The sequence below is a fragment of the Hypomesus transpacificus genome, chromosome 9, assembly GCF_021917145.1.
Source record: "Hypomesus transpacificus isolate Combined female chromosome 9, fHypTra1, whole genome shotgun sequence".
NCBI lineage: Eukaryota > Metazoa > Chordata > Actinopteri > Osmeriformes > Osmeridae > Hypomesus > Hypomesus transpacificus.
In genome coordinates this window covers 6,711,708-6,738,445 of record NC_061068.1, presented here as the reverse complement: position 1 = coordinate 6,738,445, position 26,738 = coordinate 6,711,708, and the positions used below count along the sequence as shown (strand labels likewise).

The following is a 26,738-nucleotide window of genomic DNA, read 5'->3' as shown; positions in this document are numbered from 1 at the left end:
ACTGTCACAATTTGGTGGATCCTTATTATTTGATAAAGTAGCATTGCCCTACTTCACAGTGATGCTACTGTTTTGTCACTTACCATTTTTGCGAGAACTCCCATAGCACCCTTTTTTATTTTGCCTGATTCATCAGAGAGCTTCTATGTCTCTCCCTCTAACATCAAACGTGTTTGAGTGAAAGATTAGGGAAACCCTCTGAGAAGGGTTACTGAACCAGACCAATGGACCTCTGTTCCATAAGAGTGCTTACCACTCCTTCCAAAGTGATAAATGGCAGGTAGCAACAATGTAATTACCATGCAAACCCAAAGCATTTGACATTACAACATAGCAAAAGCAATGTTGTAGTAACAGAGTTTTGCGTTAGGGCACACATTTGCATTGCATGACGGGTTTTCTTTGAATGAGGTGTGTGGTTTATTCAATTAAATTGTCTACCCTTTTAAGTGAAATCATGCTCTGTTTAAATTAGTTACATAAAAGCAAACACAAGTATTTACTATATCCAGTGTAGCTGTGAAATTTATGTAAAATCTTCCAATAATTAAATACAATCTGGATAAGAATAACACCATGGAATTCTTCTGGCACCCCAATCTGTCTTCATTTTTGATGAAAGCTCTGGGCTGACTGGTATAGGAGCAGCAGGCAGAAAACAGCCTGCATATTTACTTCCAGCTCATTTATTCTCATTATACAGCCCTTTCGACGTCAATGAGGGGTTTTCCATCCCACTGAGATACCCTCTGAGTAAGAGAGAGAGCGAGAGAGACACACACGCAAGAAGGAAACACTGCTATAGGGAGTGTACATTGATTCATTCTTGCTCTGCTTGTGAACTTTGACACCTTTGACAGAGGTTCCGACTGTTTGCAAACCCCACTCTGACAGTACCAGCTCATTCTTTTCCTTTTGCTCAGTATCCATAGGAAATGTGTACTTCTGTCTAACAATGAGGCCTTGCTGAGCTCTGGAAGTTTGGCAAGTTACAGAGCAGGTGCAGAATATTATATTACTATATCTCAAATCTTAACAGCTTCTTTTCTCACAAATTAGGTTGGCGTGAACAGGATCTGGAGTAACAGGAACCGTGTTCTTCCGTTGGTAGGATGTACCGAGCAACGTTGGGATGTCCTTCATATGCTTTCAGATATTGTGTCAGACAGGTGATCTTGGACAAACAAATCAAATTACATTTGATGGAGCACTCTTGGTAAGGTAGAGTGTCTCATAAAAGATCAGATTACTTTAACTGCTGGGTAAAGGGCATCTTGTGATCGCAGTTAAATCAGATTAATACCTTAAATCAGATTAGTTTTGACTCTACACAGAATCATTTCCTCCTTCACACGTGGAGGTTCCCTTCGAAGTGTCACTCAAATATACAGATAAGGGGAATCCAAAGGCATAGAATAAATCTAATCTGATTGAAGTTGAACATATTTTGTGACATAAGGAATTTTATGTTCTATATTTCCCCCTTTATTTGAGACTCAGAGCAGGAGTTAGTCTTCTCTGCATCTGTTTTCCATTTAGAGTTCAACATGTAGAACTGCAGTTGACAGGTGTCTTCATTAGGAAATGTATGCCCATTTATATGGTTTAAGGTTGAGGGCTAATTTGATTTCTTGTTGACCTTCCCCAACCTGCACGCTGATCCGGAGGCGTAGTCTGCTTTAATGATGTTGCTGTCTAAGGTGCTGAAATAGCCTTTTTATTTTTGTTTTGTAGTCTGCTCCAGACAAGAAGGTAATGATATGCCAACTATGACTGTTTGATTTATATTGCGGGAATTAATCCCAGCTGTTGACCTAAAAATAAATCCATATTTAATGTAAAGTTTTTTGTTTGTCCACAACGCCTACTTAATATTATTAAGCATTAATAATATGACTGTAAAATCACTGTTCTGGACTTGGATGAACATGTTTGAATCATTAATGCAAAATATGGTATATAATCACTAATTGCAAAGCGTCCAACTAGCGGAGTTTGCAGGCACCCCCTCCCCCTTCTAGAACCTGCCCGTTCTGTGAGCGGAATAATGTTCCTGTCATTGAGGGTGTTTTAACCCGGTCACAACGTTGAGAAGTTGTGCAGGGTTTTTCTTCGTTGCCATGGATTTCTAAAACCTATTGACTGCGTTAGGGTCCTTTCTCTAAACGTCTTTGTAGAGGAAACCCCATTACTTTTTTACAGGCGGGAACGATAGCATCCAAAGGGGAGGCATATTGTCGTGTCATTTGGTCCGACCAATTGCGCACGTTTTGATTCAGAAGCTCTCGCGCATCTAACATTTAACTTCTGTTGAACTGCTCCAACGATGAACAGCCTTTAGGTGAGTGCCTTTTTATAGCATTTCAGGTTCATGCAATTACTGAACACGATTGACGTTATTTTCGTCCGTGTTTGTCCATTGATGTTGATTTAGTGATACTTGCTCCAAGTTGGCTAGCATCAGTAGTCTTCTTTGGCTTTGATTGGTGGCTTCATTGAGAAACCTGTAAATGTCTGAAACAAACCGAATTTGAATAATACGTTCTTTGGCTAATACATTGCTGTTTCTGTCGGATTCGTCTGTAGGTTATTGTTGGAGCCAATAAACATTGTGTTCATCTAATTGGTTTAATCACTTAGATAAATGTTTTACTAATTGCATACATGTATAATGTTGCATAGCAACACTTCATGCTGCTCATTCAATACCGACTGATGATTTCACACTATCTGAGAAATGCAGGGATGACTTTGTCAGCCCACATTATTTAATGATAACTACAAGACATTACGACAGAATGCATTCATGTAGATGTGAGAAACTTGAACCCTTCAGTTATATGGGCCTTCTGTCTATGTTTTTGGCATTTGTAATGTTGTGGGACACTTAATGTCATGCTTTTTCCATTGATAATTAACAACTCCAGGCCAATGTTATCTACAATCCAATTGTATCTGTCTGGATTCACATGTTCATAAATCAGAAAAATATCTATTTGGGCTTGATTTGTGCTAGAAACTAATACTTTCGCAACTGCTTAACACAAACACAATTATCATGGAAAATTACTTATACAGTATTTTACATTAAGTAGTTATTTGGGTAATATGACAGAAAGGGCTGCTAATGGCACAGTAGTGTAGTGGTAAATTGGTGCTGTTCAAAAACATATTTTCTGAAAACCTCTGGACAAATGTTAGTATTTTTTTAAACACAAAATTACCTTTATTTATATCTCATGCATTGATCTTGATGATAATGCAACTTTTCTTCATTGAGAGTGGCATGATGAGAGTATGATTACTGTTTTCACTGTAAAACATGTGCTTAAAATCACATTAGAAAGAACAGATTGCTGTTTTGGTATCTAAGAGCATTTACACAAAGCAATTGATTTGGAGATACGAACCTCTGTAATTATCTGTGTGGTTTTTGTGATTCTAAATATACCAACGTACTGTATCTAATAAATCCCACACTGCTTTCTTTCAGTATTCTCTCAGTGTGAATAAATAGATTACTATTACAAATTCTAAGCAGTGAATATAGCAAACTGAGAATTTCTCCCATTTGGAGAGAGTTAGTCCCCCCACCCCTGGCCCCTCCCCTTCTTGTTTTGGTATTTCACCACAGAGGACATCTTTGGGGTGTTTGATCTGTTTGTGGTGTCTCACAGGAACATGTAACAGGTCTCACACTTTGTTTCCTTTGTTTAGATACTTTTTGGTTTCTGGTTAATTTGCCCCACATTTCCTTCCAGTACACAGTACCTGAGCACCCACCATGGGACATCAATTAGAGGGACCTTGTGAAGGTCAAACATCTATTTCTGGACATATCTCAAGTAAAGTCCCCAGGCATAAGAAATGCAGTTCATTTTTTATCCAGAGATTAGTGCACATCCAATAGCGTTTATTTTGAACTCAGTGGCATAGTTTTAACACCTACTAGGATCTATGTAATACTGTACCACACAGAGTTATCATACCAAACCAGGTAGGCTGTGGCCATCTCATTCACATTCTTAGTTAAATCTAGTCTTTTATGGCACTTGTCACCGTGAGTCGTCCCAATCCTCTCTGTATTCAGGGCACTGGTGCTTTGTGCCCAGAAGTAGGTCGAATACTTCTCACCAAACAACTTGAATGAGATCCAGAAAGGAAACAAGCAAGGGTCCAGCATCTCTTTGCATGAACTTCTCACCACTAAACATGCAGCTACAACTTAAATGATTTAATGGACATTTTACCTATTTCTCCTTTTGATGGTTTACATAATAATATGCCAGATATAAAGTTAAATTTACATCCAGGCAGAAAATAGTAGTATGGATTCTATAAAATGGTCAAGCTCTGGATATAGACGGACTTCAGTGATGCCAAAAGTACTGTGTTCATCAGCTGTACCTCTTTAGACCCAAATGACGTTCAACCAAGCCCAACTTCTGCACTGTCTATCCCACATAAACACCCAGATTCAGTCAGTCATACAAACTCACATTAAGAACACCTGCGCCAGAACCTTTTCAGCATCTATTTCTCATTTCCATTCTGAACAAGCAATGCCTTCTGAGGCAGAATGGTTTTAAAAACTGCAGAGAAACACATTAGATGACTGTGCATGCATTTTGTTGTGAATGGAGACTACAATATTACAACAAAAGACTACAATATTAAAACAAAATTACGCTGCATTCGAAAATCATTATGATACAGTATGGTGTGTACAAGCTTGACAACAAATTAGTATACAAATACAGTATATAGGGAACTACGGTGAGATGGTAGCGAGAGAGAAATAAAGAGGAAACGCAAGATAGAGAGCACCATCAATGATACAGATTACACAGATCATTGTTGGAGATTAAATATGAGTATTGAATAAAAGAGCTGGGATGAATTGCTGCATAGATCTAATTGGCCATTTATGATGTCTTATCCCCCTCATCTATTTTATAAAACACCGGTGATACATAGCAGATATTAATCCTGAGGACCCTCTTAGGGCTGGGTCCAAACTGGGTGCTGTGAACTGGGATCAGTTAAACTAGATAGACACAGGGGTACTAACTCTTTCTTATGCACATGCCATACAGTACCGATTCAAGACTGTCTGCATCATACTGCAGACAAGCAGGTGTGCAGCCTAGCAAGTACCCAGGCCTAATTGAACTTCAACTCAGGCTCCAGTGGTACAAGCAATTACAGTGACGACTTCAGCTCCCCTTGCTGCAGGCAGTGTTCAGAATGTTGCAGCCCTACCCGAGCCCTCCTCTTTCATGTTTACTGGGGGTGACAGGATGCAGGCGCAACCTAGACTGTATGTTCTGGAAATGTGTTTGGTTTCATGAAATATTAATTTATCTACAGTAAAATCTTGCTGGTTCTCTGGCAATGTGTGTCTGCCTTTTTATGATACCTGAGACTCAGAGGAGAGATAGCATAGGGAATTATCTTGTCTGCTCAGCCTTGGGGGGAGGTGCTAAAGATGTAATGATATGAGCTCCTGATCTTCGGGAATTCACCAACGCTATTGTATTAGCAGGGCCACTGGGTGAACATGATCAATGGCTGTACGGACAATTAATCTGAAGTTAATACTGAAGGACAAACCTGCAATGAGGTCAATGTTATCACACATGTTCAGTGGTTCCTTTACCCTGGAGCATTCCTATGGTATGGAGCTTGGAGGCTATTTTCTCTCCCCCATTCTCTCCCCCGTTCTCGCTCTCTCTCTCTCTCTCTCTCTTCCTGTCTCTCTCTCTTCCTGTCTCTCTCCCTGTCTGTCTGTCTTGCTTCTCTGTGTTGTTTCTCTTTCTCCCGCTAGTTGACAAGGTCTCATATACACTTAAGTGCTTAAGGCAGTGGCTTGGGCTGTAATTCTGTTTTTCTCTCAGTTGCTCCTACTACAGGATACACCATTGCAAAGAAGTAAACTGCTGTTTGTCAGAGCACTGCTCGTATTCCCAACCAGATTGTTTTTGCTTGTGGCTACAGGTCATCAGCTTGTCACCTTTGCAGTTGTCATGTGTCATTGGACAGTTTGTAAATGTCCATGCAGAGACCTTTCTATTGTATCTACCTGTGGCAAGGCAAGTTTATTTGTATGTGTGGAACTCTTCTATGTGGCTTACTCATTGCCTTATGTCATTTGTATATGATGCTTGCTGTAAAATAAATCATGTTTAATTTGATTAAATAAATATGTGTACCACAGTTGTACTATTTCATACACTTATATTCTTTATGAAATAGACAGATCAAATCAACCATATCCGGTTTATAACGAGATAGTATGAAATTATTGAAGTCTTTTGAATTAGCAAAAAACAACAACATTGTTGGACTGTAAAAGGCTGAGGCACTCAAGCTGCTGCATGCCTGTTTACATGTAAAGCCTTTGTTTACAGGATGTGTTTTGAATATCCACAAGATAATCTAATACATATGTTAAACAACCTTTAATGAAAGGCAAATGTAACCATCATTTTCTCAATACTTCTACAAGACTCGACAGTTTTAGTGCAGAGAGAGCCAGACACTATGTTCATGCATGAAAATCAGTGGAAAAGGCTGTCTTCAATTGCAGTACAAATATAGTGCGAGACTGCAAATATTTCAATTGCTGTCTCTGTTCAGGATTACTCATGAATATATTGGGCACACTGAACAAAGAGCAAAGACATAAAAATGACAAATGTTGTGAATGAAAAAGGACATCCCAATGTCTTTGGCTTTGTGTCCTTGTTGAGAGAATTGTGTTGGGGTAGCATGGGCAAGCTTGCAGTGAGACCCTGGGGACATGGAGTTGAAGGGCAGAAAGGATGAAGGAGAACACGTGGGTTGAAAGATTGGACAGGAAATGGACAGGATATGAGAAATTGGGTTGTGATACAGTTTGGTGAAATGATAAGAATTGTTCGAATTTTAACCGTCAACCTGCGTGTATATAATGTGTGTATAGTATGTATGTCATAAATGGTCGTACAATTAGAATGCAGTAAGAGCACTGTAATGAGATCCAAATGTGTCCCACTAGTCTGTATGGAAATATGTTCTCATTGTATAAGTAAACATAATGGCACAGCTGAATTAAACAGGGGTCAACAACATACATTCAAAAAGAGTGTAAACTAGCATAAACACCTGGTGTTCCAATGCTACCACCAAACTCTCTCCCTCTGTTCGCCATTTGGCAGCTCACCATGACAAAATGTTGCTCCTATTGTTTGGAATGAGATATACCCCTAATAAAGCCCCAGCAGAGCCTGTAGATGTCAGAGTGTAAAATGTGCAGCTATGATGGAGTCTGCTGTGAAGGAAGGGTCGCCTCCCCCAGAGGCTTCCTCAGAGACCTCATTACCCACCACAGGGCCCGCTGGGTGGGTGCTCTCAGCACACATCTGAAATTCAGGAGCTGGTGGAGCTCCATGGAGAAGCTTTGGGTGTGTTCGTGCCAGCTACCGAGTGCTCAGCATAGTAAGAGCCTGTTTACCGCCCTGCCACGCCTAGAGTCAAACACCACTATCCCCAAATGGAGGATCAACGCACAGACCGACCATGATTAGAATAATGAAACAAGGCGGCGTGCTGAGTGGTGGGGTTGCCAAGAGTACTTGCACACGAGGAGGAGCTATCAATAGCATAATCCTATTTAGGTTTTACGGTGTAACAATCACAGAGGGCTGTTTATCCTTTGCTGTTGTAACATTTGTTTAATGTAACTGTAGAACAAAACAAATGAGTTAATCCCTTTATGTCAAAATGAATGAGTAATTTCAGGGATTCTCAATTAACATCGCTGATTTACCAGCTGGTAAAAAAAGTGTCTCACAATTAGTAAAATATTTCAGTACAAAAGCCATTAGTCAGCCTACAAATTGAAATAGTCTGCCCTAGAACTTTCTCTTGAACAGATGTCAGAATGTTTGATAGGAGTTTGAAAGTCTTTGTGCCTGTCCTTGGCATTCTTGGGGGTCTGTACAGACAGCCAAAAGCTCAGCGATAGTCTATTTCTTAATGTTCTCGCCCCTAGACAGAGCAAATGTTGAGTCAAATCCTTGCCAAGATTGTTAATACACATAATAATTAATCAGCTTGGGGGGGACCTTCCCTGCCCATGTCTAGTCATCTGACCCAATGAACACCAGGAAGAGTCATGTACACATTCTGACCCCCTTTTCATAAATACCAAAGCCCTTTGTTTATATCTAGTGAATTGTAGTAATTGGAAAGTACGATACCTTGCACAAGTTAAAAGGTTCACCCCCCAAAAAATACAAGGGAGTATCATTTGTGAGGTTAGGGTTTATTGGAGCTAAGGTATTGTGCGTTTACTGCTTTTTCAGTTACAAATGTACACACAACAAAGCATGAAGAAGCTAATCAGTGCAGTGTAGATTGCTATTAATACCTGTTTGACTCACAAGAGACACAGTAGTCCTAGAGATACATAATTCACTTCAGATATGGGTTGTAATTTTAATATGTAAAACAGATATAACCTATATTGTTGTTTAGAAGAAATACTGAATATGTGCCTCTGAAATAGGAAGGGTTGAGAACATGGAATGTCATGAAGATTATAAAATACATAAAAATGCTAAAGCTGAAGAACAAACTATGAATTTGTATGAATGAAACTGAAAGTTTCAATTAGATTTGTACTATTGTCTCAAAACAGAACTATTTTAAATATCACAATAATGGAGAGAATATCCCCGTCATATCACCCACCCACTCTGGTCTTTAACGTAGGCCGGCTACAAGACTTTAGGCATTGGCTTCGAAAAACAAAAGATGATCAATAAAGGTGATCTAATAAAGAATCCAGCTTTGAGATGTAGGCTTATAGGCCAGGACATGCTCCCACCAGTCTTTAGTGGGAAGACTGTGCCTGATTGGATGGACAATCTGTGCACTGTGTTTTTCCATTGACCCTGCCAGTCGCCTGTGGTGTCTCTCAGAGCCAAGACAGTGTGTCATTTTCCGGTGAAAGCAGCCGGGGATGCCTTCTGTTGCATGACTCACCTCAAACACCACAGCTAATTGGGATACTGCAGCACTGCAGCTATTGGGTGTCTGTCTCAAATGACAGTCTTCTCCCTGGACTTGATTATTTACAGCACTCACTTGTTTCAGATGCCAGACAGCGTGTTTCAAATGTATTTGAATGAAACGTTTGCTGAGAAAGAGCTAAATAAAGTGTGTTGTGTATAGTACTGGATAATAGTCTCCAGTATATTGATACACTACTTTGAATACACTACATGGTCAGTCTACCAGATCTTTTGTTTTCAAGTGATTTTAGATCAAACTTCATGTAATACACATTGTGCCTCCCCAATAATAATCTCAACACTCAGTTTGAGTTAGTCACACATAATAGCCTTTCTTGCCTGTCTTCTCCTCATGCATTAAAGTTGAAACATTGACAACATGTTTTATGGATTAACTTACATTTACATTTAGTCATTTAGCAGACGCTCTTATCCAGAGCGACTTACAGTAAGTACAGGGACATTCCCCCGAGGCAAGTAGGGTGAAGTGCCTTGCCCAAGGACACAACGTCATTTGGCTCAGCCGGGAATCGAACTGGCGACCTTCTGATTACTAGCCCTATTCTCCACTGCTCAGCCACCTGACTCCCTACTTGCCATCACTTGTCACATGACAACAATAATTGCACCTCTTTGGAATTGTCTGAGCATTTTGGACAAAGGAAACAATGCAGGTGCTTTCTTTCTCTGTTAGAGGACTCCTGTCTGTTGATGTCAATATAATTGGGAAGCGGGGGATGGGGGGGACATGATGTTCATCACATGACAGGCTTGACAGAATATGTAACCTCAAAAACACCATTGACATTCTGGACCTTGGGACTGACAACCCCCACATGCACTTTACTTCTGCATTTTACTTCTTGTCGGCTCAAACTAATTATCTGAGTCTTCAGTCTGTCTTGCTTGGAAAGTATTTTATACCTTAGAAAATCCACCTGCTATAGGCTACAGCTGAGCTACACGTTCCATTGGCAACTGGTGACTCTAGGGATATGAGATAAAACAGTGTGCAAGGTGCCTCTGGCCCTGGAATGAGGCCCTTCACAAATCTGTCCACAAGTGCTTCTTTTAGACGTCCCCAGGGGCTACTGCTTCTTCCTGCTGAACACACTTTTTATGACTGCAAATCTGCAACCCTGGTTTACCTCACCTGATGTTTAAGTGTTTAGAGTGTGTCTGTAACAACTCCCCTGCTTCCCTGCAGCAGCAGGAGGCGTGTGTTCACCGTGCCCTTGTTTCCTGTCCAGGTCACCAGGCCGTGGCCCAGCCAGAGAGAGTGTGGGGTCGCTGGCAGGTCCCCTCCTGCTGCTCCGTATCTAATGTCATTACGGACCCACAGGGCCTCCTTCAGTATCTTCCTTATGTATGCCTCTGAGACAGAAAAAACAATCACCACTCTCTACCCCGTTACCCTCTACCACCTGTGGCGTGAGTGGGGTCTTGGGTCCAGGATTTAAGTGTGCCAGCACACCCATTAACCCTCCACATTATCCTACCTCTTCATGCCAGTGTAGGAGGGGAACTCGAGCAAACTCTTCCCCATTCATTAGGGAATAGTCTACATTCCTTAGAGTGAACATGGACATGGTTTGCTGGCCGGCAGAAAGCTTTCATTCCGATTGTGCTTCTAAACAGTGACTACACTGTTTCCCTCCATACATCACCCTAAGGGTCCAACCCCCTTTTTGACCAAATTTACCCCTCCTTGGCAATGGTCTCCACCATTCAAAACATGAAGTAAACAACCTTTCATTCCAACCTCACAAGCCCCACATGACCTTATTAGACAATCACTTCCGGAGTTGAATTTTTAACCACTGTCAGGACAGAAGTATTCAATTACAAAATTAGACTTTTCTGGCAGACTGAGCTAAAAACTGGGCAACCTCCTATAAGCAGTACTCAGAAGATAAATCCAACAAATTCCTCAGACAATGATAATAGTGTCACAGAATTGTCAGTGGAATCACGTCTACCTGTCCCTGGGCTGTGAAGTGCGAATGGTACCCAGCAAGCCAAGCACTAGCATCACGCACTAGTGGGGGAGGGGGATTCCATTATTTTGGTCAGCCAGGAAGATCCATCAGTGTTCAGACAGGCACCAAGGGGGATTTGTTTTCCCCCACAAGAGCAGCAAATAATATCAAAATGGTTTTCCTCCACAGAGCGCCTTATGGGTACCACTTCCTGCTGAGGGAGTAAGACAGATCTGAAAGATGCCATGCCTCTCTGTCACTTTCACTAGATTTGAGTGAGGGTTAAGACAGAGGTTGGCTATTCCAGTTTGTAGCTTTGATTTCTTCCATTTGTGGTATTCAGATTGCAGACATCAATTGGCGGCCTGTAGATTGGTCTATTTTGTATATATCTGACCATTTTCAATTTGGCCATATATGCAAATGTGTCTGTTTGATAAATGCTGAATTATTTCCTTTTGCTTACATTGTATATGTATATGAACATTTCACATCAATAAGATTCCTATTGTCATAGTATTATCTATGTTTATACCTACTGTATGTATATATACATATATATATTATGAACAGCAAGCTGTTTTCAGACAAAATATTGCTGCATGATATTAAAACAAAATCCACACTAAAGCAAAAAAAAAAAATAACTTGGTCACCGCTCAGCTTCAGTGCTTGGCTGCACCAGAGTGATGATATTGTGGACCGAGTGTGTCCTTCCTGTTGGGCCAGGGAATGAGGAGAGACAGGCTCATCAGCAGCAGAGAGCCCAGGGGGGGTGGGAACCCCCTGTCAGCCTGGAGACCGCTGAAGCTTGCAGAACCCTGGAGCCCCTGTGCCTAGATTGCCCAGCGCAGCAAGTCCTCAGCCATCATCATTAGAAGTGGGCGGCCGTGGATGCTAATGGTCGTCCCTGTTCTGCCACCTCGGCATATTCGCTGGCTTCTTCTGAGACCAGTGTGAACATGTGAGTCTATGGCGGCTAGATGAATCCACCACCCTTCTCTGCCCTTTTTAGAGCATGTGTTCAGTGTAAGTGCATCAGAGATAACCATTTCAACCAACCCAAATCTTCAAAGGAAACTAATTGGGCCTTTTGTCATCATTTATCTTCATTTAAGGTCTGGAAAGAAAATGGCGTTGTTTACTGGTTTCAATATTGAGAAGGGGTGGGGGGTGGGGGGCACACAGTGGAGGCAGTGTTTGGCCTGGGGGATGGGGATCTGCTAAGCTAATGGAGGCACTTTCCCTAGACTCCTAATTACAGTACAAGGTTTCAGATACCCACTAGCATCTTTTAATATTGCTGATATTTCAGAGTAGAATAAAAGGAATGTTACTGTACCGAAAGTCTTCATAGTTCACTTGAATGCGGGTACATCACAATCATTAATCATGATACTGTTGAATGCAATGTTTGAAGTCAATATGTGGTCATGACTTGGACCATTCATCAATTCAGTCATAAGGTGGTAAATGTCCATAGTCTTTTTTCCAATTACTAGCTACTTTATAGGCAGTCATAACCTGTAGAGTAAGTGGACACTGTCAACTCTGCGGTAGTGCAATAGATTTTTAGTCGTCCAAATTCTGTTTGCTGAAGAGCCTGCAGTCATTGTATTTCCCTTTTAAAGCACGCTTATTCTCTCCTCCAAATGTACACTTCACCAATCAATAACCTCTCAGAGTAATTTAACACTGTCCGCCCCGGAGAGCTTGAGGTCAATTCACTCTATACCATCAAGGTACTTGGTCAATGTGGGTTAACATTGTCCAACCGGTTGTTCTTGGTATTGAAAGGGCTTGTTTACCATTGTAAGAGCATGAAAGGAACACAGTTTCTAGTGCCTTGATGTTGCTCTCATTTATTTTGAATAGCTCAAAGGAGACGGAGGTAGTTCTACCAGAGGCAACTGTGTTAGAAACATGTGGGAAGGGTTTCCACTAGGATTTTCTGCAAGTTAATTTGGAACTCCCATCTGACAGTGTATGAATCATCTCTGTCTGTCTTGAAGCCAATTCCTATCTGTCACATGAGGTATCATTAATAATGATTAGCCGGTGGCTGTTTGCTGTCCTACCTGATGCAGATCAATAGTCATATTCTACAAGATCAATGCACAGCCTGGTCATGCAGAGCAGGGGGTCTGATCTCTGCTGCGGGCCCATTGGCTTTTTAATGACACTTCTTTGATTCCTTACCAGTGATTATGTCTAATCTTATTAAAAGATGAGCTATGTTGTAGAGGTTGTCTTTACCCTTGGGTGTGCAGGCTACCAGGAGGCTAGCTTAATTTGTTCCTGCTTTGTTCTTGCTTGTCCAGTTGTATACTCCTCTCTACTTTGGCCTGTGGTATCTCTTTGTTCACATAAATGTACGTGCAATTCAATTTCAAGTCAAGAATATTTTTGTAAGAATATTATAATGTTATTGAGAAGGTAGGATCAAACGAGGGTTTGGGTAGTTTTGTATTCTGAAAATATCATACTGAGATGGCATACCTCTGCCAAATGCTCAGACTTTTATCAATGTCCGACTTTCATCTCATACATTTAAAGGCCATCTGTATCGTTGTTTAATCTTCTTATAGCTTGACTGAGCCATGCCAGAGCAACCTCTGCCAACATGCGCATGGAACAGGTCCAAAAGTAAATGGATCAAGCTGCTTTTACAGGCTCTCAGGGAAATCTAGTTCAGTTTGGTTTTGATCAATTCTGTTTTTCAATAACCTCATTCTGGATGGCTGGTCCTGTTTCCACTGACACTGTTGGGCACCTCTACTGATGCTCAATGAGAATCACCCACTTCGAGCTTGATACACCACAGTACAGCATGCCTGCTATTATCACCAATCAGAATCCTCTGCAGCATTTGCATGCATTATGCATGATGTAATAATACAAAAGGTACCGTATTTTACCCATGAAAGTGTGGCCGTGCTGGGATGAAAGGAAGGAGGACAGACAGATACAGGCTGGCCCTGATCTGACCAGGGCTCCTGCTGTGTCCTCAGCCTGAACTGGAACCGAATATCAATAGAAGCTGCGTTAGTGGAGCTAAGAGTGATGCTGTCAATTACTATTCTCTTAAAAAACATTACAGTTGAATCTGTGAATGTATTTGGCTCAACAGCATTTTACATTCTTTGAAAATTAAAGAAGCAAGCCTTGTTGAAGTCTAAATACAGTACTGTGTCCCACACAACCTTTAAAGATTAAATCTTTCTTGATCATGTTTTGTTTTTGTTCTCTCTCTGTACGAGTGCTACAATGGAACATGAATGAATCATAGTATACTCATGTATTGACTGATTCAATGTTTTGTGGAATTAATCTTCAAGATGAGACTGGAATTTATAAAGCAATAGGTGTATATACTTTAGGAGTGAATAGCTGTGAAAAAAATGTTTTAGCACTTGTATTTCTGGTCATAATGTAAAGAGAATACTTCTCATTTCCATGGAACTTCAGTTAAACTCCAAGAGAACTTCTCTAACCAATGAGAGGAGTGCGTAAATTACTGATAAAAAAAAAAAAGATCTCCAAGGAAAACGTACATTTACTGTCCAACTTTCTCCCTTGCAATCCCAACTCGAATATGTCCAAAACAGAGCAATCCCTAAACCTCCCTTTAATAGAGTCTTTCAGGGAGGCACAGGAAGAGGAACAAACGCCTCTATTCAGCTGCTTCCAAAATGCTAATGCCTCTGGCTCTTAACACGTTTATTGGGGTTCCCATGTCACGACATGGCACAGTCTGTCCTAATGGTGGGCTGCTGCAAGGCTCTTTGCCTCGTGAAACCCCCACACAAACATATTCTAGAACATGAGAAATGAGACTATAATGACACTGGTTTCCTGTTAAAATGTCTGTTTCATTCATACATTTGCACGGAAGCATCAAGTACAGACAACATTGAGCCTTCACTCAGTCCAATATTCACCTAAGCCTCACTTCTGTAGAATGATGAGAATTGCTTGGTCCATGACATTTCAAATCTCATCGAGAAGTTATTGATGTTGTGGGGACACGTTGCTATAACAACTCACCCATTTCCATGTGCCTGGGGAACTTCCTTGTGGTTGGAGGCAGAACAAAGGCATTGTGGGGCCAATAAAACAGGTGCTGTTGTTGTGACCCAAGGCAATTCCAGGGGATGACATTTTATTCCAGTGTCCCCTCTGTTTTAAAGGCAGGAGCACCAGGTTGTCTAGAGGAGAGGCACTGTGTAAACTAAGTGAAGGAGAAGCAGGGGACAGAGAAAGAGAAAGTAATTATTTCCTAATCTGCATGGGTTCCGGAAGGCAGCAGCTGCCTGAGTGCCTCACCACCTATGTACCAATCTCCAAGAAAAAGCCCATCGCACTGTTACTTTACTTCTAAAGGCTCACATCCTTCTGTTATACTATACTTTCTCAGTTGAATTACTGTAGGTTACATGTAACACCAAGAAGCATGTTTAATATGACCTCCAGTATATTAAATGTAACACTTTATTAGTTCATCTTTATTTTAACATAATCTTGCATTGGAATACTTTTAAACGGCTTAGGCAAAGTATTGAAGTGTTCAAGGAAGAGCTGAATCCCTGATGACAATATTGATGTGTGTATTGATCAGGTGCACGTTAAACATCACTCTACATGGAATGTATTCTACAGAGTGAAACTTGTCATCAGTGCCATTTGGGAGGCAAGCTCGGCTTGTCTCCTGGCACTTTTCAAAAATGTCTGTCCTCAGCAATCCTGTATCCTTTTATCTTAAACAACATAGCTCAATTTCAGAATGACAATCCATCAGGGTATTTCTGAATGATAAGTTACATAAAGCATGTGTCAAAGGTTGAATTAGGTATTTTCATTCATTGAATCTAAGAGTTCCAAGCTCTCCATATTAGCATTCATGAATTTTCATGAGAATAGTCGAGGGACCTAACCTATTTTTTGCGTTAATATCTTTTATGAGTCGCAAGAACAAGTGTTAACTAAACTGGGGGGTGAAAATATTTCTTGCTTGCTCCTTTTTGGTGTGCCATTTTGTTAGTTTGCATCAATTGAGAACTGTAGTACCAATGGTGTCAGAGCCTACTACCTCTGACACAATGTAAAGACTGTTCTTTAAAGTATACTTCAGGCAACTTGAGGTTAAAGGCGGAGTCCAATTTAATATTTGCACATGCAACCACAATTCCGTGCCATTGATATTGTCACAACAACAAAGATTGTCTAGATTTTTAGTCGTACATAGTGACAAAGAACATACTTTATTCAGTCTGGTTTTGTATGATCTTCCTTTATAAGACCATATGATGGAAAACTCCATTCATCTTTTTAGTCCGTTAGTCTTAGCATACACATCAAAGGATTTTTTGTTGTTGTGATGTTTCTAGAACAATGACCCGTTGTGGAGACCATGCTTTCTCTCCAATATCCAACTGTCCTGCACTGTCCTGTACCATGATAACCCAGCTGCTTACAGTTAACACAGAGGAATTGGTATCAACCCAGGGAGGGGCATTATCTTGGTCGGTACAATCTTCCTCTAAATAAGCCCCTGAACCATTCCCAAAGATCCATTTCTCAACAAATCTCATACACTGCCTCAATTTCATTAAACTAACTACAGTACTTTCTTTAAGAAGCATGAGTACTTTGCCTATATACCATCAATGCTGAGCTCACTCTACAGATGGCATATCACCACTAATGAGACCCCTACTGGCTCTATGCAGCCCCTTTCTCTCCCCAACTCATGATGACCCATGGTAGTTTCGATTTTATGATTGAGATAATTCAATTATACACCACTTATCTTATATTCTACACCAGGGTAAAAGAGTTAAATGCTTTTGCAATGTCTGTCGGGTAACATTTAGATGGCCCCTCAAGAATCTACACCAGAGGTTTCCTGCAGCCCAACCACTTAATCTCTCTTGAGACCTCAAATTACTTGCTTGTTGCTCATATGAAGGGCAGACCTTTACCAAACACTTACCTTTCTGCCACCCTGTCATTGAGACTCAAGAGCGTGGAAGACATTACACACAACTGCTTAGTATACCGTACAGCTGCCTCCTACACGTGCCTTCCAAATGTTACAGTATGTCAGAAGTTATTTCTGATTCCCGAATCAATAGTTGGAAAAAAATGTTTTTTTAAATGGTAGAAAATCCATGGATTGTTCAGATATGAATGCTGTAGTCCCAGTACAACTGAACGGTTTGTTTATTTAGCAATTGATAAATTATGCATTTTGCTTTTGTTTCAACTGCAATTGACTACAAGATACTACAGTATTATGTTGTGAGTGGCACATTGTCTCCCTTACAAGTGGAAAATTGCCATCAAAGTTTATGACATAAACTTCAAAAACATAATTTGAATCATTTTCAAATCAAATACAGACCTCTGTGAATGGAAGAAGTGAAGTGGTAAATTCTACTATGTGACTTTTAGAGCAGCAAACAGCAAAAAGTTTCACCCACACACAGACAACAAAAAGCAACACTATTCTCTCTCTAGGCGGGGTGTTTGATGTGAGCTTGACAAAGGCAGCTCTCTAAAAGCCCTATTCACTGGGTTCTTTAATGCTCCGTGTGCCTTTCAAGTTTCCAAAAGATAACTTTCCGAGTGTGCGCAGTGTTTCAGTGAAGTAGACGTTTGTTTCATTGATGTGAGGGCGCTTTCAAGTGTAACAGACTCTCAGAGACTGAGACATTAGAGATCTTTTTAATAATTAGATTTTGAGAGATATTCAACATGTCTCACGACATCAGATGTCTGTCTGGTTTAAGAAACCTTTTTGTTGTTCAAAGAATTCTGACAATTAATTTCTAATGTTATATAGGCTAGTGTGATTACGGTTGTGTATAATCAGCCTTGTTCCATTTATGTTTCGGACAGTTTCACCACAAACACTGTAGCTGAGCTTTTTCTGTAGGTGGTTATTTGATATTGGACATACAATGGCCACTAAGGAAATAGACACACGTTTAATAGACCATAGGGGTTCTGACCACCAGATGTGTCCTGCAGGTGCTGTTTAATACTCCTCCATAAATCTCTTTGATACCATGTTCACTGTTGTTACTGCATCCATGGGTATTGCAGGTCATTTTAGAAGGTAATGGGAAACTTTCAAACTGCGCCTGCTGATGTGTTATTTTCTCAACAAAACCCAAAGGAAACTTGTTGTTGAGTTGAATGATTGTCTGTTTTGAATGTCTCAAATCCAGCATTCTTTCCCCAAGAATATTCATGATAAAAATATATTGCAACTATAAGCCCTCTTGGTGAGGCCAGAAGGGACATTAGAATGCTAATGCAGTTTCCTGCTCCACCTAATAGAACTCTGCCTTCGGGCTCCTCTGCCTGACGTGAGCTAATTGGCCATGGGAAAAGGTAAGGCTGCACAATGAGAACCAAACCACCACGCCTTTCTCACCACGGCTGGGGACCCATGTGTATAGGCGACTATACCGTTTTTGTTCTACACATAGTTGCTGTATGTTCTCACAAATGCACACTACTACTCCATTTAATATGAAGAAAATATCAATTGTTCACAGGTTCTCAATCTCACTGAATTGGCCAAATATATATAGATATTATCTTTTACAAAATGACATCAAATTGAATCCCTTGATCCAGTAAACAAAAGCAACAGACCCTGAAGTTGCCTTTGCATTGCTTTATCCCAATGGAAGCGTTTACGGTTGCTGCTAGGGGGGTGGTTGTGCAGCAGACCTATTGACCTGCATGCCAGTGTGAAGACACAGACACATCCTCGATCCCACACACACAGATCTTTAATTCCCTCCAAATACTGGTCTGCCTTCTCTCTTTGAGGTGTGCGTCCATGTGAGACAGATCCCTGAGACATATTCCACTGCAGGATTAGGGGTGCAGCTCTGCAGACGGCCTTGCCTCTGTGATCGCAGACTGACGGCAGACAGCACGCACCATACAAGGCCTCAGATCCTTACTACTTATCATAAGTGTTTTTTACTGAATTAGCTGCTGTCTTTCCCTTAATAGGACCAGAAGAGAAAGTCTGTTTTCTGGGAATAATTAATTTAGCTTGTTGGCTAAATCCGATGTGAGAACAATGGTAGCTGCTGGCTGAATGGATAGTGCCTGGAGTGGTTTATGATAGACCTCTTCTATCTGACAGGTGGCCCGCTGCTGGCTGACTGCTGGCTGACTGCTGGCTGTTGGCTGCTAGGAGATGGTGGAGATGATGATCTGCTCTACTCCCTGCCAGCAGGATCTTACCATTAAATTACAATTGAATCGCTCATTGTGTGTGTGTGTGTGTGTGTGATTATGTGAGTAGCCCTCCAACCATTTGGAATGCTGTTTGTTCTGGGTGGGTATGCTCTTCAGGTTGAGCTCAGTTGCTATGCCAACACATTTGAATGAAAGACAGCACAGTTATTTTAATGAATCGGTCTTTGGACATCTGTTTGCCCCAGAATTCTATGTCAACTGTGTATGCCCCCCACACATCACAGGACTTGAAACCCGCTCCTTTGTGTAAAGTGACCTTGTGGGGGGAATGTCTTATTGATTCCAGGGGTAAAATGATTAAAATGGGTTTCTAAGTGGACACTTCATCGGAACTTGTCGACAAGACTACTGTGAGTGGAGATAAGAAATGACAGAGAGACAACTCCTCATTGTCAAGGTTTCAGACAGCCATACCTGCTTAAAATAAGGTGACATAGAATGATCCTTTTACTTATTTGAAAATATTTGGTTGTATTTGTATTGAAGTCTACACTCTGTCTGGATATCCTGCTTACGTAATCATTGACCAGACTACAGAATTACTCATCCTGCAGTTCTGATGTAGGCCCATGTGGAACAGATGTAGTTAGCACAAGGTGTTCAGTAGGTGTGCTAATCAGGAGGCATGATCCCTTAATCACTGGCATGATGACTGGGCACACCATCTGGGAGCTTTGGATGTCTGGTTTTTGAGAGAGAGTTCTCTCTGCCACAGGACATGGCCCCCTCTCAGAGCCGCAGACGTTACAAAGTACCACTCCCCTACCACTGAATTTCCCTACCTTAGGATCCACCTGGAACCATTTAATATGCTTACAATTGATGGCTTTCTGCTGCACCATTATTTTTGTATGAAACAAATTGTAGAAAATGTAATTTAGAGCCTGGGCATAGTTGTTATGCACAATATGTACCCTGTTGAGTGGCCGACCTCCCTTGGATGGTGCTTGATTTATCTGGTGCTAGTTTTATGTATCAGACATTCTTTTTAGAGGGTTGTGCTGAAAATGTCACCTATAAACCTGGATCTGGAAACAATTGAGAGAGACCATTAAAGTGTCAGGGATAATGGAGAATTGCATATCAACACGGCCAATTAAATTGTTGGAATTTCATCTGCTTTTTATTTGCTGGTAGAGTTCGCCTACTGTACAGTACCCAGCAGAAATCCTGCAATTAAGGGCTCTGGATCAGGGTAAGTTCAAACAGAGGTGCATGTTGATTGTGATGGAATACTCTAACCATGACCAAAAACACCTGAGAGATTCTTGTTCAGAAGAGCGGGGTCAAGTACAGCACCACTGTCAAGAGTCCGCAATGCATAACCTCTGAAAGTATTCCACCAACACTGAAGTGTTCAATGTGGTGATACACCAGGCCCTTGTCACCATGGCAACACACAATATGGATTGAGTACTGCACATTCTGTGGAGATGTAGTGGCCTTCCTTTTTATGTGTTACATTCACAAAAATGCATTTGATATTAGTACATTTATTACTGCTCTTTATGCAAATTTCAGGTTTTGCGCTTATCGGACGTTTTGGACTAAATGACTTGCAGTTCAGTTTGGGTAGGAAATGGGCCGCCTGCCTGAAGTTCAATTAAAAGCCTCACACTGTGTACAGTCTGCATGTCTGCCAACTGTGTGATCTAGTCTGAATTAGCCTTAGTGCTGCCTCAGCAGCCACCACTCTTCCCCCACTCAGGTTGTCCTCCATTGACCCAGCCTACCTTACCTTCCGTCCAAGCTTTGAAGTTCGAGCTAATGCCTGAGCATACATCTCTCTGACAGGACATGAGGAGATGCTCAGAGCTCAGCACTGAGGTCAAAGTGGGGTGGTTCTCTGCTGGTGAATATACCAGCTCTTCTTTCTGTCCTCTGCCTTTAGGACACCGCTCGGCGATTGGGATGTGTAGCTCTAATGCTGTTTATTTTCTGTTCCATGCTGCCTGAGGGAACCTGGTAGTGAATCGGTTTACAGTAAATGAATACCACTGACTTGATAAGGTTATGAGACCTTGATCCCATACTGGTCAGATAGCTCTTGGAAATTGCTGTTTGGAACAGATAAAGAGAATCTTTTCACAGTGTGTTGTAAATGAAAGTGTAAACATTTTCTGTAACCGATATCAGTTTTGTGTCGAATGTCACCTTGGTCAGGTGTGTGAAACAAGAAACCTCAAGCAATATCATAGTGATTCAAGCACAGATCTAACATTGTCAGGCTTTGGAATTATGACCCAACAAAATAAAATGTGACAGACAGTAAATCAAAGTTTGAGTTGATTGACTCAGCTTTAGATGCTATTCATTTACCATGACATTCTCCCAGTTGGCTCCATGGCACTTTTACAAATGACTCCAAGTGTAAATAAATGTTTGCTTTTGCACCCCTCTGTAAGTCATGTCTAATTCATTGGGGCGGGAGGGGGGCATGGTTGTGTGAGTGAGCTGAAGAGGTGGAGAGCGAGGGGAAGAGGCAGTTCCCGGGGCAGTGCCCAGGACAATGTCAGGTTTGTTGGGCTTGAGTGCGTGAACACTAAGCTTTTCGGAACTGGCAGCTTGCCCCCGGTACCTACCCGTCATTCTGGCCTTCAGAGCCGCCCAGCTCCAAGCAGTAAGCATTTGTGTAAAGTTCATAAGGCTTCCCTCTGTTTGTGTGGCCATAATGGCAGCTTCATCCTGCTGCTGCTCAAAGAGAGTGCTCATGGGCTTTGAGGGTCTGGCGCTGGCTCCACAGAGCATGTAAGGGTTCTCAGTGTCTGACTTTGGCAATCTGCTTTCATTATCTAAAGGCAAATGTCAGACAGTCCCTAGCAGCACATCTCCACTATTACAGCCTTTCAGAAATGGGGGACTTTTTAGTGGTCACATCTATTGTGGATGTCTCTTGTAATGTCCTGCTAATATGGTTATTGAATGTCACAGAGGATGAAATTAATGTTGCCTCAGAATGTCATGCATATGAATTAATTAATTATGATCACATGTTAATGATAATATTATAGCCCCCATATATTGGATAGTGTGATTTATTAAATGGACATTGATCCCAGTTGGTGGAATTTGAAATATGTGTGTTTAAAAAGAAAACCATCTCATTCCCACTGTTTCCCAGCTGTCAGCATTTGCAAGGCATAAGTGCTAATAACCTTGCATAGGCCTGAACACAAATGCCACAACGTTAAAGACTCCATTCCTTTGGTTGGTTTTGCAGCGGTTTTACGACCTGCATCAGCATAATTCAAGCATGACCCTTATACCCTCCCCCTTTTCATTTTCTGCCTTTCTCCTCGTTAAAGCCCAAGACACAGACCTGAGTCCACACCATACATCATCCAGACTGGGGTGCACTCTCCCCTCCCCCCTGTGTCGTGGGAGAGAGGCTGAGCTTTTTGTTGGTCTGTGGAAGGCTTTTATCGACAGTCTCAGCACTCTCTGCTTCCCCCTGACAGGTCACACAGGCTCCACTTGCCCCATCTGGGCAGTCTTGGAGTCGCCAATTTGTGTCAGTAACCTGCTCTCAAAATCGGTCGCTCTCAAAACCCCAGTTTTGATTAACATGAGACTGGCTCTTCAGGTCAAATAAACAAAAACATTGGCAATGGATTATCAAGTTCTAATAGGTCATAGGACAAAACCTGTTCACAGATGTACTGTTTACTGAATGCTACTAGCACATCCCTGACTTCTCTAATACTTAAATACAATCTACAGCAGCATTAGGAATTAAGGAGCTTGTCCCTCATTTACAAAGAGGATTGCTGTGTTTTACACTGCAGGAGCATGCACTCAGCAGATCCTCCTCAGTCTATGGGTGATTTATATCCTCCTGTTTCCCACCTACTGCTTACTGTGTGCGTGCATCTGTGTTGTCTAACATTATAAATAGCACTTAAGGAGTCTTCAGGTGCAGCAAACGTGTGGCCGGACACTGAGATGGAACTTGCATTCCTCCACTTTTCCTCTTTCCTTTGTACACACCCAGTGAATAGCCTTTAGATTGGGCTTTGTGGGAATGATTGTCAGTGGCTTAATGAGCTTCTTTGCCAAGCTAGAGGCTTTGGCAACATATGTGTCTACAGTGCCTCTCTCTCTCGATCTCAAGCTTGTGTGATTCAGGATCCTGCATGAACAGACGCATCCAGTGCAGTCCCCTGGATTTTCCCCAGGACAGAAAGTTTGCCATTTATACTCTAATCTTCAATTGGATTTTATTGCCTGGAGAAGGAATGGTTGTTCTCACAAGGGACCAGAGCTGAGAATGAAGTTAAATCTTGTAAGTATGGTGTCTTGTCTTGGGATCTGCCTGTACGCTCTGAACAGTGACAGTTATCTCAGCTTGTTTTGGTCTTTGCACGTGCAGGAGACAAGCTGAGAGGCATTAAATAGGATCTCAAGAGCGGAAAGGAGCCACATTGTCTGGATTTACATGTTGAATCTTTACAATGGGTATCCTTATTTTAGATGTTTTACTCTCAGTCTACACTTTGTACTTCTGTGAAACAGATATATATAAACAATTATTCATAATAATCACACATATGTCACACAGTAATGTGAGGAAAACGCCTATACCGGTAGGTAGCTCTTTCAAATCACCACATACAAAAAGGGATGTTGCCTTATTTATCAAATATTGTAATAGCTTATTTACAACAAAAAAATGCTCACCCCATTCCGATTTCTGTCATGTTGACCCTCCCATCAACCCCATAAACTGACAGAGTTAAGTCAGGAATGAGCCACATATCCGACAGCTGTGTCAAACAGCTCGGCCTGAGGATGGTGTCCAGATGTCCTGCTGTACATCACAGGAAATACTACATAGATTTATCCATAATATGATGATATGACAAATGGATGCATACAACATATAACCAATGAATCAGAGAGGCGAGTGTTACTGCATGAGAAGAGTAAGAGGAACAAATGAAAGGAATGTAATTTCAGTTTTATTTCTCGCACAATCCAGTACAATTAAGCACTCTATCTCTTTTCTCTCAATCTGTTTCTCTCTCTCTCCCACATTGATATATACATGTGTGTATATATCTATAAATACCAAGTCAATATATCTATATATCACGTCCATATATTTATTTCACCATATATATGATATATAGATATATCTAATTTTGTGAGAGGCATCGAAAATCCAGAGTTCTGGGAGGTAGTAAATTGCTTCAGAGTTTGATGGAGGAAGGGATTAGGAGCATAAATCCCATCCATCATGTCCTTCTGTGGCACAGTTGCATCCTGGGAAATTGCCAACATCAGTCAGATGGAGTGAATGAACGTGGTGAAGACCTTGCTGCATTGGTTCACACAAAATAATATCCCTGTCTCCACAGTCCAGGCTCTGAATACTCTGCTGCTGTGAGGTTCTCAGACTAATATGATTATTGTCCTGGGCATGGAGCACCCCTCTGGTACTCAGAGCTTCAAAGAGATGTGAGCTGAGCAGAAATGAAAGGGCTTCACGTTTTTTTTTTCTTTAGACAGGTGCACACACCTTTTCAACGCTAAAACATGATAAAACCACATCTTATAGTTATGACAGACTCCTCACATCACACATCCCTTTTCGTCCCTGCTCTAAAATGCAGACTACAAGTTGTGCGTACATTGTAATTACATTGTGTGATATGCTCTGGTGCTTTCTCAAAATTACACTGGCATGTCATCCAACACGTAAATTATGCATTGCTATTTTTATGAAGCAATTTACCATATCTTTGTAATGAAGAGAAATTGAGATTTTGTTTGAAAAAGAGATGGCAGCAGGACTTTCCCTTCACCGTTTGTGTCCCTGCTGCTCTTTAATATGCTCAGCAGGCCTACATATTTCACTGAAACAAACACAGCTTACAGCATTGATCCAAACAAATGAAGGACTCATTAAAATGAGAGAAACCTTCACTTGTTTTAATCATGAAAGACTCATTCAACTGAGATTACAGTATATCCAGGTATGGAAAATGAACAGACAAAAGGAACCCTGGAAAGACAAGCTCTCTTCCTGTTGTTTTCCAATTTCTTGGCTTTCTTTATCTACAGTTGATTTATCTGATTTTCTTTTTGTCATGTGTAAACCAGATGAGCTAAACCATTAGCACATGTTTGGCCAAACAATTGCTATAATGACTGTGTTACAATAATGATAAAAGACCAGACTATAAATAAACAAACGCTCTATAAATAAATAAAAGCTGTTCCACCGTAATTTATGGTGCTCTGAAAAGCGATCCTCATTCCTCGACAGTCATAGAAGATGTAGTGTCACTGTAGGATGTGTCCCACACTCTCAGTGGTCACCCCAGTTTATGTGGGGTCAGGAAGGTCGTTCTTCATCTCTCCACTTGGGACTGAGGTCATAGACCCTGTAGTCATCTGTGAAACCACCACACATTGGTGTAAAGCCATGCCTCATTCCTTTACACTTCAGACCCCCCTCATTTCCACAACCCAGAACCCCATCCTCCAACCCTGTGCCACAGCAGCATTCCCAGTCTTAGTCTCTGAGTCCCATTCCCCAAACCTGGTCCTGCATAGGCTCCTGAAATATTCATGGTGAGATAATTGAACTGTCATGCATGCTAAAGTGGAGTGAAAGTGAGCCAATTCTCTTAGATAAGCTTATTATTAAATATTACTCTGACTTCCTAATCTTATTAAGGGTCCTGTTTCTGTTTTGTTCTAGTTACTAACATTTTAATAATGCATTCATAAGCATGGGGAATAATTATTTATCTACCTTTTTTTGCTTGTGTTCTGTCCACAATAAAAGGACATCTTAGTACATGCCTTCTATTTTCCATGGAAAATTTCTACGGTCTTTAAGTGTGTAGTCGTGGTTTAAAATGACAAAAATGAGTATATTTTTCATTATTTTTTGTTAACAAAATGGGCAATTGGCCATTGTACAGTTAGTAAAAGCCTAGATAAAACAAAACAGTTATGTTCTAAATACTGGCAGCAGAAATGTGCTATAAGCTAATTGCTATAGCTAAAGTAAAAAAACATCCTGTTGTTTCAATTGTCCTTCATCATTCTACTGTGAATCATTATCAGGATTGCGAGAGGAATGTGGAGCTGCTGTCTTCAGTCACAGCCGGTTAGTGAACAGAATATTTTAATCCAGTTTAACAATTTGAGGATCTGCTTAATCCCATTACAGGCTAGCGCATAAAACTACAGTAGTGGCACACTCTCCTGTCTGTAGTGCTGCACTGCTTTGCATGTGAAAGAGACAGACAGGCCGACAGAGCGGCATAGGAACTTTGAATGGTATAACTGTGTAGGGGGCATCTCATGTTTCAATTAATCATTCCATTGCAGTGAATGCCTTCGAAAGATTGTGTGAAGTAAAAACATTTTGGTTCAGAAAAGTCTGTACATAATAAATCAA

At 41.1% G+C, this 26,738-nt stretch overlaps 1 protein-coding gene across 3 annotated transcripts in view; it reads left to right on the top strand.

Annotated features, from left to right (window-relative positions):
• Positions 1-2,066: 2,066 nt before the first annotated feature.
• Positions 2,067-26,738, top strand: part of chl1b (cell adhesion molecule L1-like b) — a 46,944-nt gene continuing 22,272 nt past the window's right edge. For all 3 annotated transcript variants that reach the window (XM_047025539.1, XM_047025537.1, XM_047025538.1), the window contains exon 1: positions 2,067-2,341. The gene's annotated coding sequence lies outside the window, so the exon portion shown is untranslated. The remainder of the gene's footprint in view (positions 2,342-26,738) is intronic.